Source organism: Diplotaxodon limnothrissa, linkage group LG6, assembly GCF_057381915.1.
Source record: "Diplotaxodon limnothrissa isolate DT_005_m linkage group LG6, D_limnothrissa_male_GT1.1, whole genome shotgun sequence".
Taxonomy (NCBI): Eukaryota; Metazoa; Chordata; class Actinopteri; order Cichliformes; family Cichlidae; genus Diplotaxodon; species Diplotaxodon limnothrissa.
In genome coordinates, this window is record NC_140601.1 from 16,067,149 (window position 1) to 16,082,278 (window position 15,130).

Consider the following 15,130-nt stretch of genomic DNA (forward strand, 5'->3'; position numbering starts at 1 on the left):
AGTGTGGCGTCCCCAAAAACAGCATGCCCAACACCAGAAAACTTAGCTTTATTGTCAATACAAAACGTAGGCACGAGAGTAACACCTTCAATATCAGTAGCCAGAGGCACGGGAAAGACAGCTTCTTCACTGGCCTCCGAGAAAACAGACTGTGACACGGTGCCTGGGGGGGTGACAGAGTTAACAGTACCGGTACACGGGGTCTTCATCTCTGAGACATTTATTGTCCCTCCGAGCCCCTCGCTCTCAGTACATCCAGAGCGATTAGGTGGACACAAAACATCGTCACTAACCTCCGAGCGTCGGGCGATGCGGTGGCAACGCGAACGCCGTTTCTTCTTGGCCGTGGGTCCCGTTGACGTGGAAAGTGGAGCCTCTTGCGGCGTCGCAGAGGCTGAGGCGGCGAGTGTTGGCGGGGCGGCAGGCGGGAGCTCCAGGCAACTCCGGGGGCCCCCAAGGGCTAGGCGTGTCCCGCGGAAGATCTCACCGTAGTGAGGAGCGAGCCATGGCTCCTCCCGTAGCTCCTCCTGCAGTTGCGCGCATGCGGCGCGCTGCCGCCCCTCGAGGTCGGAATCCATGCCCCCCACAGCTTCCTCGTGTAGCTCAGTGGAGGGCGACACATGCCGTAGCGATGAGCGACGGCGACGTGAACGTCGCTTCCGTCTTGAAGTGGACGCGGACGGAACTTGGATTTCTGTGGCGAGCGGCTCCTCGTCTTCCGACCACATCCGCGCCAGATAAGAAGCGGGAGAAGTGTAGTCCGATCGAGGCGGCGAGGACGGGCGGCCGGTCCGAGGCGGGGCGGCTGGCAGAAGCTCCTCCTCGGAGATAAGCCAGGGCTTCCAGCGTAGCTCGTCCTCCCGATACGCCCGCAACACCTGCTGCCGCTCCTCCTCACCGAAGTCAATAGCCTCGGGCATCTCCGTGCAGACAGGCGGTGGCGAAGATGCGGAAGCCGATGAAGTGTGTGTGTCGGTGGTGAGCCTCACCGTTCCGACTCTGACCGCCACTGGTTCATGAGGTAGCGGGGTAACACCGCAACAGCATGGCTCTGGTGACGACTCACGCTCGCCGGGCCGCTGCTGCTGCGGGCGGAGTCGGAGAGTGGAGACGAGAAAGTCGCTGACGAGGGGGTGCAGCGTCTCCCATAACCAGGGGAACACGGACACGCACACCCCTACTTGGCGGGCTAACTCTTCCCGTTCCCCCTCTCTGGGGCAGTGCAGCCATCGGTCGCATAGCGACTCCACTGTCCGGACGATCTCCATGTCATGTGTCGCTGGGTCCGGCATGCTCGCGTCGTACTGTCACGGTCTGTGGAGGCAGACCGTGCGGAAAGGTGTGTGGTGGACCCAGGTGCGAACACAAACGAGGATGCAGGAGTGGATTCCAACAAAACAAGCCTTTTATTATGGCTGATGAAAAGAACAAAAACAGAATGAGGGCAGCATACGTGTAGTACTCAACAGAAAACCTAAACTGGACAAAACTAAGGAAAGACTATGGCTGGAGGTACAGAACACAGGAGGTGGTAACACAGACGACGCGAGACAGACTGTATGAAACACAGAGACTAAATACACATGAGGGATGATCAGGGGAAGTGGCCACACATGGGAACACAGCTGACACACATGAACTTAACGACAGGACAGAAGGAGTGAAACTGAATACACTGACCGTGAATACAGACTTTCAAAGTAAAACAGGAAACATGGAGATTAGACAAGACACATGAACCGGGGAGACGTAGTACAGGGGAGATGACATAACCGACAGCATGGACTTGACAATATAAGACACGCAGACATAAACACACGAAGGGCAAGGGAGACTTAATACACGGGTAATATGTACAAATGGCTGGACTGCCTTAGTGACCCTAAACAAAGAATAAACATCAAAATAGGCTAAAACACAAAACACTGGGTCGCACGACCCAGGACCATGACATCAAATCACATTCTTGAAGTTAGTTTTAGGCCAGTGGCCTACTGGATGTCATTTTGTAGCTCTGGCAGTGTTCACCCTGTTCTTATTTGCACAAAGGAGCAGATAACGGTCCTGCTCATAAGTTGTTCCTTCTACGGCAATATCCAGCTGGAGTACCTGCCTTCCTCCTAAAATATCTGCCATGCTATTGAGACTGTGCAGGGAGAAACAGCGAACTTCTGTCAGTTGCACTTATTGATATGCCATCTTGGAGAAGTAGTGAGTGCCAGTAATGACATTAGCCAAACACAAAATTACTGAAAAACCAGTCAAAAAAGATGAGGGGAAAAATATTAATTAAAAAATGTTTAATGTTAATTTCAGTAACATCAAAGCAGCTGAAAATGATTAACAACCCCCTGTGCTACTTAACTGACCACATCAATATCCCAGAAGTTAAATTGATGCTATACGCTTATTTTTAAGTGTTTCTTTAACATTTTTGAGCAGTATACTTGTGCTTCTGTACACTAAAAGTAATAGAAAAAATATTTTTGTTTTCATGTGATGACTTGGTGTTGAGGTTAAACTAATCTGTATAAATTCAAAAAAGCAGTTTGAATTTACAAACTCTTTGCTTTTAACTGTCTGTGAGGTCTGTGTCATACTGTATATTAAAACTAGTCTGTTCTAAACTTCTTTTAGGTATGGCCTCTATAAGCAGGATGGATATTATTCTATTATTAAATAATTGTTTTTAACAACATAATTTTTGTGGCGGTCTGGAAATGCCTACCTCTGTTAAAAACTGACATGGTGTAGTACACATGTGACATCTGAGAGATTATTTTCTGAGCCAGTCAGTAGCCTGACCACTGCCTTCATATGTCCTGAAGGCTACATGAGTCCTACAAACGTCTATGTTGTCTACACCAATTGTTGCCCCATGCTGTTTTCAATAAATGTTCCTCATGTGGATTAAAATGATGAATATGTATTGTAACCCTGCTTCTGTGACTACACAAGGGGCCCTCTAATAAAGCTCTACAGACTCAGGTACACAGCACAAACTGCACCTACCAAAGGGTGGCACAGAATCTGAGTGGTTAGCATTGTTGCCTCCCAGCAAGATAGTCCTGGGTTTGAATTTCTCTGTCAGTTGGGGCCTATTTGTGCAGACTACATGCTGTTCTTATGACTTAGAGTTGTTTCTTATTTACTCTTGGTTCGCAAATGTTACACAGGATGGCACAGGTGCCATTTTCACTTCAAAAACATACACATTAAAATTCATGTTTTCACAGACACTGCTGGGAAAGATAAATCTGAGTTAACATACTGAATGCTGAACACAGAATAAGAGAAAAGCTCCACCTCTCAGGTGATAATGATTGCAAATATTGAAACACATATTAATGAAATGGAAAAGTATGGTAGTATTTCCTTTCGAGATCGTAAAGCGAGGCCGACAAGATCAGCGCAAAGCCAATTAATGTCCAGCTGCCTTTTTGTTAAAGCCCTGTGTTTCTGTGAGAACGATGAAAAACATCCCATGACTCTCCATGAAACAATTTAGCTTCACATAGAAACTTCTAAAAATAATAACATGAAAAGTGTCACGTGGTGAGGAGGTGAGTGAGGACCCAGAATGCACATATACAGGTGTGGATGTAATAAACAAAAGCATGACATTTATTTAGGCTGATGGGCTGGATACAAAGATGAAACGTGAAGTACTAACTTACGGAAAACCAAAAATACTACTTTTATATCTTTCAATTCAGTTCAATTTTATTTATATAGCGCCAAATCACAACAACAGTCGCCTTAAGGTGCTTTATATTGTACAGTAGATCCTACAATAATAGATACAGATAAAGACCCAACAATCATATGACCCCCTATGAACGAGCACTTTGGCGACAGTGGGAAGGAAAAACTCCCTTTTAACAGGAAGAAACCTCCGGGAGAACCAGGCTCAGGGAAGGGCGGCCATCTGCTACGACCGGTTGGGGTGAGAGAAGGAAGGCAGGATAAAGACATGCTGTGGAAGTGAGACAGAGATTATATTATATCTTGAGAGCAGATGTTGTCATTGAGGACCCCTTGGTAACTTGGGAGGCTCCTCCTGAGACTACGGGCTCCGCCTCGAGAGGAGCAGATACCACTGGCTCCAGGCTCAGATTGTATGGGGCCATCAAGCCCAGGTGTAGAAGTAGGAAGCCTTTGAAACTCGGGGGATGCTAGCTGGGGCTGCCAGGGCTCACAGCCGACTCTGTTTGAACCAGCTGGGGGTGTGCAGAGATCACAGGTGGCTCTGGTTGCACCAGCCAGCCCTTTGCAGATCTTGCACCCGACTCTGGTTGTGCCAGTTGGGGCTGCGCCAGCTGGGGCTCTGCAGGGCTGCAGCCTACACAGGTAGCACCAGCTGGAGCTACTGAGGCACCGCTGCCAACTCCAGAGGCCAGGTGCATGGTGCTTGGTCACTGCAGAGGCCCTGGGTTACACAGCAGTTCATGGTAAAGCCCCAAAAAGAGCTACAGTGTCTAGGAAGGACCCAAGTGGGACAACCATCCTCATAGATGTAGGAAGTGAACAACAGTTTCTGGAAGTGCAGGCTCAGCTACAGGCTTAAAATTCAGCCTCTGATTCGCGTGTATAACAAATAGTCTCTGTAGGTACAGGTTGCAAACAGTAAATAGCCCTTCTGGAGTCCTCCTACAGTTTCTTGAACAGCCCAGGGAGTGAAAATCACATGACCACAAAAAAAAATTGTCTATGGGAGGGCTGCTTAGCTACATAGTCTGGAGTTCCAGATATAGCAGGCTTAGGAGGATTACTAGCAGTCTAACTGAGCTGGATGCAAAACACAATTTGTAGTTTCTAATGAAGAGGCTGGAAAACAGAAATAGTTTTAGACTCATTCAGAGGAACACAGTTGGTTATTTCTGGCAGAGACACATGATGAACAAATTCCATGCAAGAGACACAAGCAGTCTACTATATTGCTGACTCAAAAAATACAGACTTGTTTTCTCTCAACAAAGAATCACACTCACACTCTTGTACCAGAAAACATGAGTTCAGGACTCAAATTGTCTTTCACTTTTAATTTAGTCAGCTCGGACACAGGAAAATAGTCCTTTCACCCAGAAGCAAAGATGTACAAAGATTATAACAGGAACTAAATGGCTTACAAACACAAGGCTCAGTCGCAGGTTGGCATACTCTTGCAAAGTACGTCAGCTCCGACCTTGAAAGTCCAGATTCAGAAGATCCAGTTTTGGCAGTAGAGAACTCAGAATTTATTCCTTAACCCAGAAACAGATAACTCAGATTTAGCATGATCCAGCACAGACACAGAGTCTGTCCTTTCATTACTAGCCAACTCAGGAACTGAAAATAGGGTCTTAGAATTGATATTGGTTGACTGACTCTGGGAAAACACTCAAGTGGCAATCAATTTTATTTAAGTGGAAAGTCTAAGGCTGCAGTGTTGAGGAACCCCACTTCCTCCTAGAGCAGAGGTCACTAACAGGTGGACCACAGTCTGGGTCTAGACCCAAAAGCTGTCCCAGATGGACCCGAACCTACAACTACAAACAGATTTAAAACCTGCTTCTATTTTTACTGGTGCAGGTTTTCTGGTCTTTATGGTAGTGGTTCAGTATCTGAAGAAACACACAGACTAATTCGATGCCTTCCCACGTAATACCACTGTGCATACCGGGCAGTAAACACTAGGATTCTGCAGTGCCGACCGCAGCGAGTAAGTTACACATGAAAAGATGTAGAAAGGAAAAGAAATATAGTGATGCATGAAGAAAAAAGAAAAGGAGAAATTCAGATGACTGCACTGGAGAAAGCTGAAAAAATAAAACAGAAAAACTGCGAAACAGAAAAAGGGAGAAATAAGGAACAAATGGTGCTGTGTAAAAAAAATGTGGACAATGAAAATAGAGCATTTAATAGGTAAATGCTGGACTTCTCCAAATGTAATCAGTTGACTGCCTATCAAATGTGGCCCCCAAAGAGCAGTTTGTAATAACTGACCTTTCACTTTCCGCCTCAAATAGTTTCTGAGACAACTTTCTCAGGTGTGAGGAAAGTAGCTCTATCCATCTTGGTCATTTTTGGCTCCACGCATGAAAGCAAGGCAGTTTTCTCCACAGTTAACATAATCAAAACTAAATATTATCTGAGGTTCACCACTGAGGACCTCCACGTGTACAAGAACGTCCTGAAATCCAAGCTTTTCCTCCCTTTACTTAAATTTTCTGAAGTTAAGCACTTCACTTGAATATGGATCACATTTTTTTATGTTCTGTTATTTTGAAATGGAGCCCTATATATGGAGCCATATATATATATATATATATATATATATATATATATATATATATATATATATATATATATATATATTAGGGGTGCAACGATACACAAAATTCACGGTTCGGTTCGGCTGATACTTTGGTGTCACGGTTCGATATTTTTTCGATACAAAAAAATGTTCATGCCTTTTTAATTTGTCATTTATTAAAATTATAAATATATGTTTTAACTCAAAAGTACAGTTTTTAAATTTAACCCTAACCCTTGTGCGCGTTTTTTATTTTGACAGCGAATGCGCACCTGCGGACCACTTATGTGCAGCCCTGGTTATTTAGCTCGTCATATTGCAGCCACAGAAATTATTTTGTCCATGAAACCATAAAGCTGCACTTTCTTTTTGCCTTATAGTCTGATTTGTCATAACTTCTCCGTTTTGTGGTAAGCTTTTCTTTGGCTGTCACTTCTTCACCCTGACCTGTCTTATTTGGCTCAGCAGAACTAAAATATATATTCTGCTGCTTTTACACACGGACTCACATAAGCTCAGCGATTCTCTGCGCGATCAACCTCTCACATGTTTAAGCTGCGGGAGATTTCACTTGTCATGTTTGCATAGTAAGCTAACGATTAATAAGACGATGTCAGAGGAATTGGTGCACAAATTATCATCACTCACAGATCAGTGCTGTCACTCTCTATACACAGTTCGCACGATTGCAAAGTGAAAGCAAAAAAACAAGCGCAAATTCAAACGTGATTTCAATATGTCACATATTGACAGTGGCTCACTGATGCCAATGACATAATTACCCAGCTACATTTCTGAAAGAATGCAAAAGCATTGACATATATTTTTCCTTCCTACAATAGCCCGACGGGCAGGGAAGAGAAAGATTTTGGTAGCCCGTCTGAAAAAAATCGCTAGCCCCAGGACGTCGGGCTAGCGATTTTGCGAGCCCTGTATCTGATTGAGGAATCACTCATCTTTGGAAAAGAGAGTTTATTACAGAGAAATGGCTCTTTCCAAAATAAAAGCTATACTATCCGCTTCTTCTGGGCTATATTCTCAGCAGCATAAGGAGAATCATGTGCTAACAGCTGTCTAAATGACTCGGCTAAAGTTAGTAGCATGCTTGCTTGTTTTTTTTCTGCTTCCACTTGTCTTTGCACTAGGATGATGTCGGCGTAAATGTGCAGTCATATTCGTTGTGTTCCCACTAGTGCTTTCAGGTTAATCTCGTTGAAATGACCTTAACGCCACAACACGGCAAATCTCCGTTAAGGAGCTACCGCCGATCGCCCCGTGCATGGGGCTAGACGGCCAACACGTTAACGAGCTAACTGCGCTAACACACTAGTTCCCACCAATGTAATTGAGCATTGCATGGCACATCCAACATACTGTTTTACTTTAGTCCATGACTCGCTTACCTTCAGGGTCATACGCCACATGAAAACCAAAATAATTCCAAACGCCAGATCTGAATGAGAGTGGGGGAGGTCCATGTTGCAAGGAGAGCTTAACTTCTGTCTTGCTAGCTTGCCCTGCGCTCTTCCTTCTGACTATGCTGTCTGTGTTGAGCGCTCAGTGGATCTGCGCTCGACAGTGCAGCCTAGGCGGAGTAGTCGAACGCAGATTCACTGAGCGCTCAACACAGACAGCATCGTCAGAAGGAAAGTTGATAAAATAAATTACAAATGTTGTATTGTTCGATACATATGCGTACCGAACCGAAAGCACTGTATCGAACGGTTCAATATCGATACGAATATCGTTGCACCCCTAATATATATATATATATATATATATATATATATATATATATATATATACAGGGAGTGCAGAATTATTGGGCAAGTTGTATTTTTGAGGAATAATTTTATTATTGAACAACAACCATGTTCTCAATGAACCCAAAAAACTCATTAATATCAAAGCTGAATGTTTTTGGAAGTAATTTGTAGTTTGTTTTTAGTTTTAGCTATTTTAGGGGGATATCTGTGTGTGCAGGTGACTATTACTGTGCATAATTATTAGGCAACTTAACAAAAAACAAATATATACCCATTTCAATTATTTATTTTTACCAGTGAAACCAATATAACATCTGCACATTCACAAATATACATTTCTGACATTCAAAAACAAAACAAAAACAAATCAGCGACCAATATAGCCACCTTTCTTTGCAAGGACACTCAAAAGCCTGCCATCCATGGATTTTGTCAGTGTTTTGATCTGTTCACCATCAACATTGCGTGCAGCAGAAACCACAGCCTCCCAGACACTGTTCAGAGAGGTGTACTGTTTTCCCTCCTTGTAAATCTCACATTTGATGATGGACCACAGGTTCTCAATGGGGTTCAGATCAGGTGAACAAGGTGGCCATGTCATTAGTTTTTCTTCTTTTATACCCTTTCTTGCCAGCCACGCTGTGGAGTACTTGGACGCGTGTGATGGAGCATTGTCCTGCATGAAAATCATGTTTTTCTTGAAGGATGCAGACTTCTTCCTGTACCACTGCTTGAAGAAGGTGTCTTCCAGAAACTGGCAGTAGGACTGGGAGTTGAGCTTGACTCCATCCTCAACCCGAAAAGGCCCCACAAGCTCATCTTTGATGATACCAGCCCAAACCAGTACTGCACCGCCAACTTGCTGGCGTCTGAGTCGGACTGGAGCTCTCTGCCCTTTACCAATCCAGCCACGGGCCCATCCATCTGGCCCATCAAGACTCACTCTCATTTCATCAGTCCATAAAACCTTAGAAAAATCAGTCTTGAGATATTTCTTGGCCCAGTCTTGACGTTTCAGCTTGTGTGCCTTGTTCAGTGGTGGTCGTCTTTCAGCCTTTCTCTCCTTGGCCATGTCTCTGAGTATTGCACACCTTGTGCTTTTGGGCACTCCAGTGATGTTGCAGCTCTGAAATATGGCCAAACTGTTGGCAAGTGGCATCTTGGCAGCTGCACGCTTGACTTTTCTCAGTTCATGGGCAGTTATTTTGCGCCTTGGTTTTTCCACACGCTTCTTGCGACCCTGTTGACTATTTTGAATGAAACGCTTGATTGTTCGATGATCACGCTTCAGAAGCTTTGCAATTTTGAGACTGCTGCATCCCTCTGCAAGATATCTCACTATTTTTGACTTTTCTGAGCCTGTCAAGTCCTTCTTTTGACCCATTTTGCCAAAGGAAAAGAAGTTGCCTAATAATTATGCACACCTGATATAGGGTGTTGATGTCATTAGACCACACCCCTTCTCATTACAGAGATGCACATCACCTAATATGCTTAATTGGTAGTAGGCTTTCGAGCCTATACAGCTTGGAGTAAGACAACATGCATGAAGAGGATGATGTGGACAAAATACTCATTTGCCTAATAATTCTGCACTCCCTGTATATATTAGGGGTGCAACAATACTCGTATCGGTATTGAACCGTTCGATACAGTGCTTTCGGTTCGGTACGCATATGTATCGAACAATACAAAAAAATTTATTTATTTTATCAACTTTTCTTCTGACGATGCTGTCTGTGTTGAGCGCTCAGTGAATCTGCGTTCGACTACTCCGCCTAGGCTGCACTGTCAAGTGCAGGTCCACTTAGCGCAGCGCAAGCTAGCAAGACAGAAGCTAGGCTCGAAATTGAACCTCCCCCTCCCTCATTCAGATCTGGCGTTTGGAACTATCTTGGTTTTCATGTGAAGCATGACCCTGATGGTAAGCGCGTCATGGACTAAAGTAAAACAGTATGTCGGATGTGCCACGCAATGCTCAATTGCTCTAGTGCGTTAGCGCAGTTAGCTTGTTAACGTGTTGACGCCGTTCAGCCCAACGCACGGGGCAATCCACGATAACGGAGATTTGCTGCGTTATGGCGTTAATGTCATTTTAATGAGATTAACACTGACAGCACTAGTGGGAACACAACGAATATGACTGCACATTTACGCCGACATCATCCTAGTGCAAAGACAAGTGGAAGCAGACAAAAACAACAAGCATGCATGCTACAAACTTTACCCGAGTCATTTAGACAGCCGTTAGCACATGATTCTCCTTATGGGGACGTGAGATGTTTAATGTGCTGCTGAAAATATAGCCCAGAAGAAGCGTATAGTATAGCTTTTATTTTGGAAAGAGCCATTTCTCTGTAATAAACTCTTTTCCAAAGATGAGTGATTTCTCGATCAGATAGATTTATTTTTTTTATTTTGTTGTTTCAGCAACATTTAAAAACCATACTTTTGAGTTAAAATATATATTTATAATTTTAATAAATGACAAATTATTGTCATTTATTAATATTACAAATTATAATATATATATATATGATCTCACTGAGGGGGTTCAGGCCTATGCAGAGGGAAGGTAGTCAGAACTGAGGGGATTGAACTACCAGAAGTCAACATTGCAGACATAGAGGACAGTTACAAGTACCTGGGGATCCCGCAGGCGAATGGGAACCATGAAGAGGCCGCTAGAAAAGCTGCAACCACCAAGTACCTGCAGAGGGTCAGGCAAGTCCTGAGGAGTCAGCTGAACGGTAAGAACAAGATCCGGGCCATCAACACGTACGCCCTGCCCGTGATCAGGTACCCTGCTGGGGTAATAGGCTGGCCAAAGGAGGAGATAGAAGTCACTGACATAAAGACAAGAAAGCTCCTTACCATGCATGGAGGGTTTCACCCCAAGTCCAGCACCCTGAGGCTGTACGCTAAGCGGAAGGAAGGGGGCCGGGGACTGGTGAGCGTCAGCACCACAGTCCAGGATGAGACAACGAACATCCAAGAATACATTGGGAAGATGGCCCCAACTGACCGAGTGCTCAGTGAATACCTCAGGCAGCAGAAACCCAAGAAAGAGGAGGGAGACGAGGAACCATCATGGAAGGACAGGCCCCTGCACGGTATGTACCACCGGCAGATAGAGGAGGTGGCTGATATCCAGAAATCCTACCAGTGGCTGGACAAAGCTGGACTGAAAGACAGCACAGAGGCACTAATCATGGCAGCACAAGAACAAGCTCTGAGTACAAGATCCATAGAGGCTGGGGTCTATCACACCAGGCAAGACCCCAGGTGCAGGCTGTGTAAAGATGCCCCAGAGACAATCCAGCACATAACAGCAGGGTGCAAGATGCTAGCAGGCAAGGCATACATGGAACGCCATAACCAAGTGGCCGGCATAGTGTACAGGAACATCTGTGCCGAGTATAACCTGGAAGTCCCGAGGTCAAAATGGGAGATGCCCCATGGAGAATGACCGAGCTAAGATCCTGTGGGACTTCCAGATACAGACGGACAAAATGGTGGTGGCTAACCAACCGGACATAGTGGTGGTAGACAAACAGAAGAAGACGGCCGTAGTGATCGATGTAGCGGTTCCGAATGACAGCAATATCAGGAAGAAGGAACACGAGAAGCTGGAGAAATACCAAGGGCTCAGAGAAGAGCTCGAGAGGATGTGGAGGGTGAAGGTAACGGTGGTCCCCGTGGTAATCGGAGCACTAGGTGCGGTGACTCCCAAGCTAGGCGAGTGGCTCCAGCAGATCCCGGGAATAACATCGGAGATCTCTGTCCAGAAGAGCGCAGTCCTGGGAACAGCTAAGATACTGCGCAGGACCCTCAAGCTCCCAGGCCTCTGGTAGAGGACCCGAGCTTGAAGGATAAACCGCCCGCAGGGGCGTGCTGGGTGTTTTTTTTTTTTATATATATATATATATATGCTGGACTCTACCAGGGCTGCCCTTTGTCACTGATTATGTTAATAATTTTTGTGGACATAATTTCTAGGTGAGGCCAAGTGGTGGAAGGCTTCCACACGGGCAGTTTTAGAATCTTATCTCTGATTTTCACAGATGATGTGGTTCTGTTGGCTTCATCAGATAGTGGCCTCCAGCTCGCACCTCCAAGTCTGAGTCATCTAAGCTAGAGATGCTTAATACAGAACGAGAACAACGAAGAAACCACAATACCTCATAAGCACAGGGAAACCAAACCAAATTAATAAAAGCAAGGCACATTAACCACTTCTCAAAACTCATTCAATGACAAACTAACAAGATTCAAAACATAAATCCTGGGTCATAGACCCAGAATCATGACAAAAAGATTATATGCAAAGTGCATTGTTCATGGCTATAGTTTCAAATTTAATACATGTGTAGCATCATATTTTCAAAATTTTAACCTATTGTTTTCACTAAGACCTTGTTGGTTTCCCATCCAGTACTTTAATCTCTAAAAACTGGTGGCATAAGAATTCTCCTCCTCCCAAAAGAACCTGATGAGGAAAAGCAGCAGAGATGACGGAAGAAATAGAGGGAAGAACCTGCTCAGCTGGTTATCAATAGTGTATTCAGCTCTAGGCATTTGCCCATCCAAAGGGGCATCAACATTACTACTTCTCATACAATAAGTTCTCTGATACAGGTGAAACAGGATGAGGATTCTCAGAAACCTCCCCTTGTGATCTAGAGCTCCATCGTACAGTATATTTTATCTTCCACAGGCTTCAAACTCTTGACAGGGTGTAACCCCTATGACACTAAGAAGACCTATGACACTAAGAAGACTTGCAACAGTTCACTCTGGGACAAAACCATGCTGCACAATCAGAAGGGTTGAAGGGCAGTGAAAGCAAAGGAATACTAAGCACCAATGGAAAATGTGGGAGAAACACAAACAACAAATGATATTTCTATTCATGAACGGATCACAGGCTAAAAATAGAGGTGGAAAAAGCTACAGGGACACACCTGTGGCTTAACACATCTATTCAGATCAGAAAACAGAAGGTGGAAGGCCATGGTATTAACACATTCAACTACTGGAGAAGTAGATGAGAGTCGCTGTAGTGGCTACAGTGATTGTTACGCTCACTCAGACATGTAGTCTGAGAAATCACTGACAACAATACTAGACTGGAGGAAGATGTTTATTTTTATTTACTTTTCAGTGATGCTCCTCAGACAAGGTTTAAGGGGGCCAACAGCTGAAAAGACCAGGCAAACTATTGTCTACTGCGCCATCGATCAGTATACTGCAGTGCCCCCTTCTTTCACTCTGTTTCTCTTTCAGAAAGCACTAAACAACCCTGACATGTTAACAACAAAGAGAATCGTTACTAAACTCTGGCATTTACATAGTTCAGATGAATTAAATTCATAAGAGATGGCAGCAAAAAAAGGCCTGGTACTGAGAGGAGAAAACAACCATCCATGGGGATGCAAGCCTGAATGTTAGTCTTCTATCTGTCAAAGCTGATATGCAACACAGGCTCTTGTTGTGGACACTGAAGGTTAAAAGCTGTAGTTACTTACTGCTTAGCACTGATTCTTACCTTTAAAAAATAAGCATGTCTGTATTTCACAAAGTATCATGCAGATCAATAAATATACCTTTCTCCTGAATTTCTGGAAGAAAATTGCTAAAATAAAAAAGAAAGTATGAACCACTTTAAAACAGAGAGATAGGTAAAGAGATTATATCACATTTCTGCATTCATTGAGGCTATAATTTGCAGGTTGTTGAGTCTGTAATGTCTCTATTTATTTGGTTAACAGCACTGCTATTCCACAGATGCTCAATCCTCTCAGCCTATTCCTTCCTCTGAGGATCTCGTTTACACTTTATTTACACTGAAACCGCAGTTTGCACAGTGTTGTGTGTGTGTGTATATATATAAGTGTGTGGAATGCCCCATCTTTAACCTGCTCTGTCTTTTCAGTGAGCATTTATGAAGCTATACACAAAAGCTGAAAATCGACATTACGGCGTTGTGAAGGGATTCATTAGCTCACTCCCCAAAGAGAAACACTGCAAGAATGTCAGCTCATACCTCCCTTGTAGCTCTGTTACCGAGCCACTAGAGAAGCCCACACTGCTACGTGTCTTGTTTGTTTGCTTGTTTTCTGACGGCACGTTAACACTGCATTTTTGTGGTCTTCAGCAGAACTCACGAAGAAGCGATCAAAGCAATGTTCTTCATTACAAAATGGTATATGTTTTCAGAGAATGGCTGGTTTTGACACAGGGACTAATACAGCCCAGCACAGGTACATCATCTTTCTGTCTGATGTGCATTTTTTTTTAACTACAAAAAAAGTGCTTGTGCAAATATTGGAGGATTAGGGTGAGTGAGGTTTTATGCAGGGTTGGTTGTGAAAAGCAATTGTGGTATGAAATTATGCTTATGTGTTTTACTGCTCGGACCACCCCGTCTGCAAATGCAAATGGAATTTTTGTGGTCTTAGTTGGAGTCACACACACATACGCTTGAAGCTGCAGCCCACCAGCGCTGTCTGAAGAATGTTTGTGCACACCTATATGCACAGTGAACGGACACAGAATTTTGGTTTGAACTTAGAAACATCACGTGCCTTTGGATGTCCTTCTATCAACATCTGAGGCACTGTGTTTTTTTCTGTGGGATTCTTTGTGTTTGTGTAAGGGAACTCTGCTTGAGTATCTTGAAAATGAATTCTCCCCTGTAGCCGTGTTAGGGAAATGTTTTCTGCATTTAAATAAGTTGTGAAGAGCTCATTTGTTTGGCTATTAAAACATCTAAGTATTACTGTGATTATTATTTGCTAATATTCTTAGTTATTACAAGTAAGAGTGGTCAGTTGGGAGTATGTATTATCTGAAAATACAAACAATGAAATACTCTTCTTTCTAATGGGCTTTAAGAGAGGGGTAATTTTTGGCGATAAATATGTCAAATATATTCATTGTCATTAGTGTTATTGCGAAAAAGACAACATGAGGATACAAAAATTTCCTTTTAAAGGAATACAATGTGTTCAAAAGAAGATTTGCATTATATATGGTTCATTTTTACAAGTCACCTGTTTTATTGTGA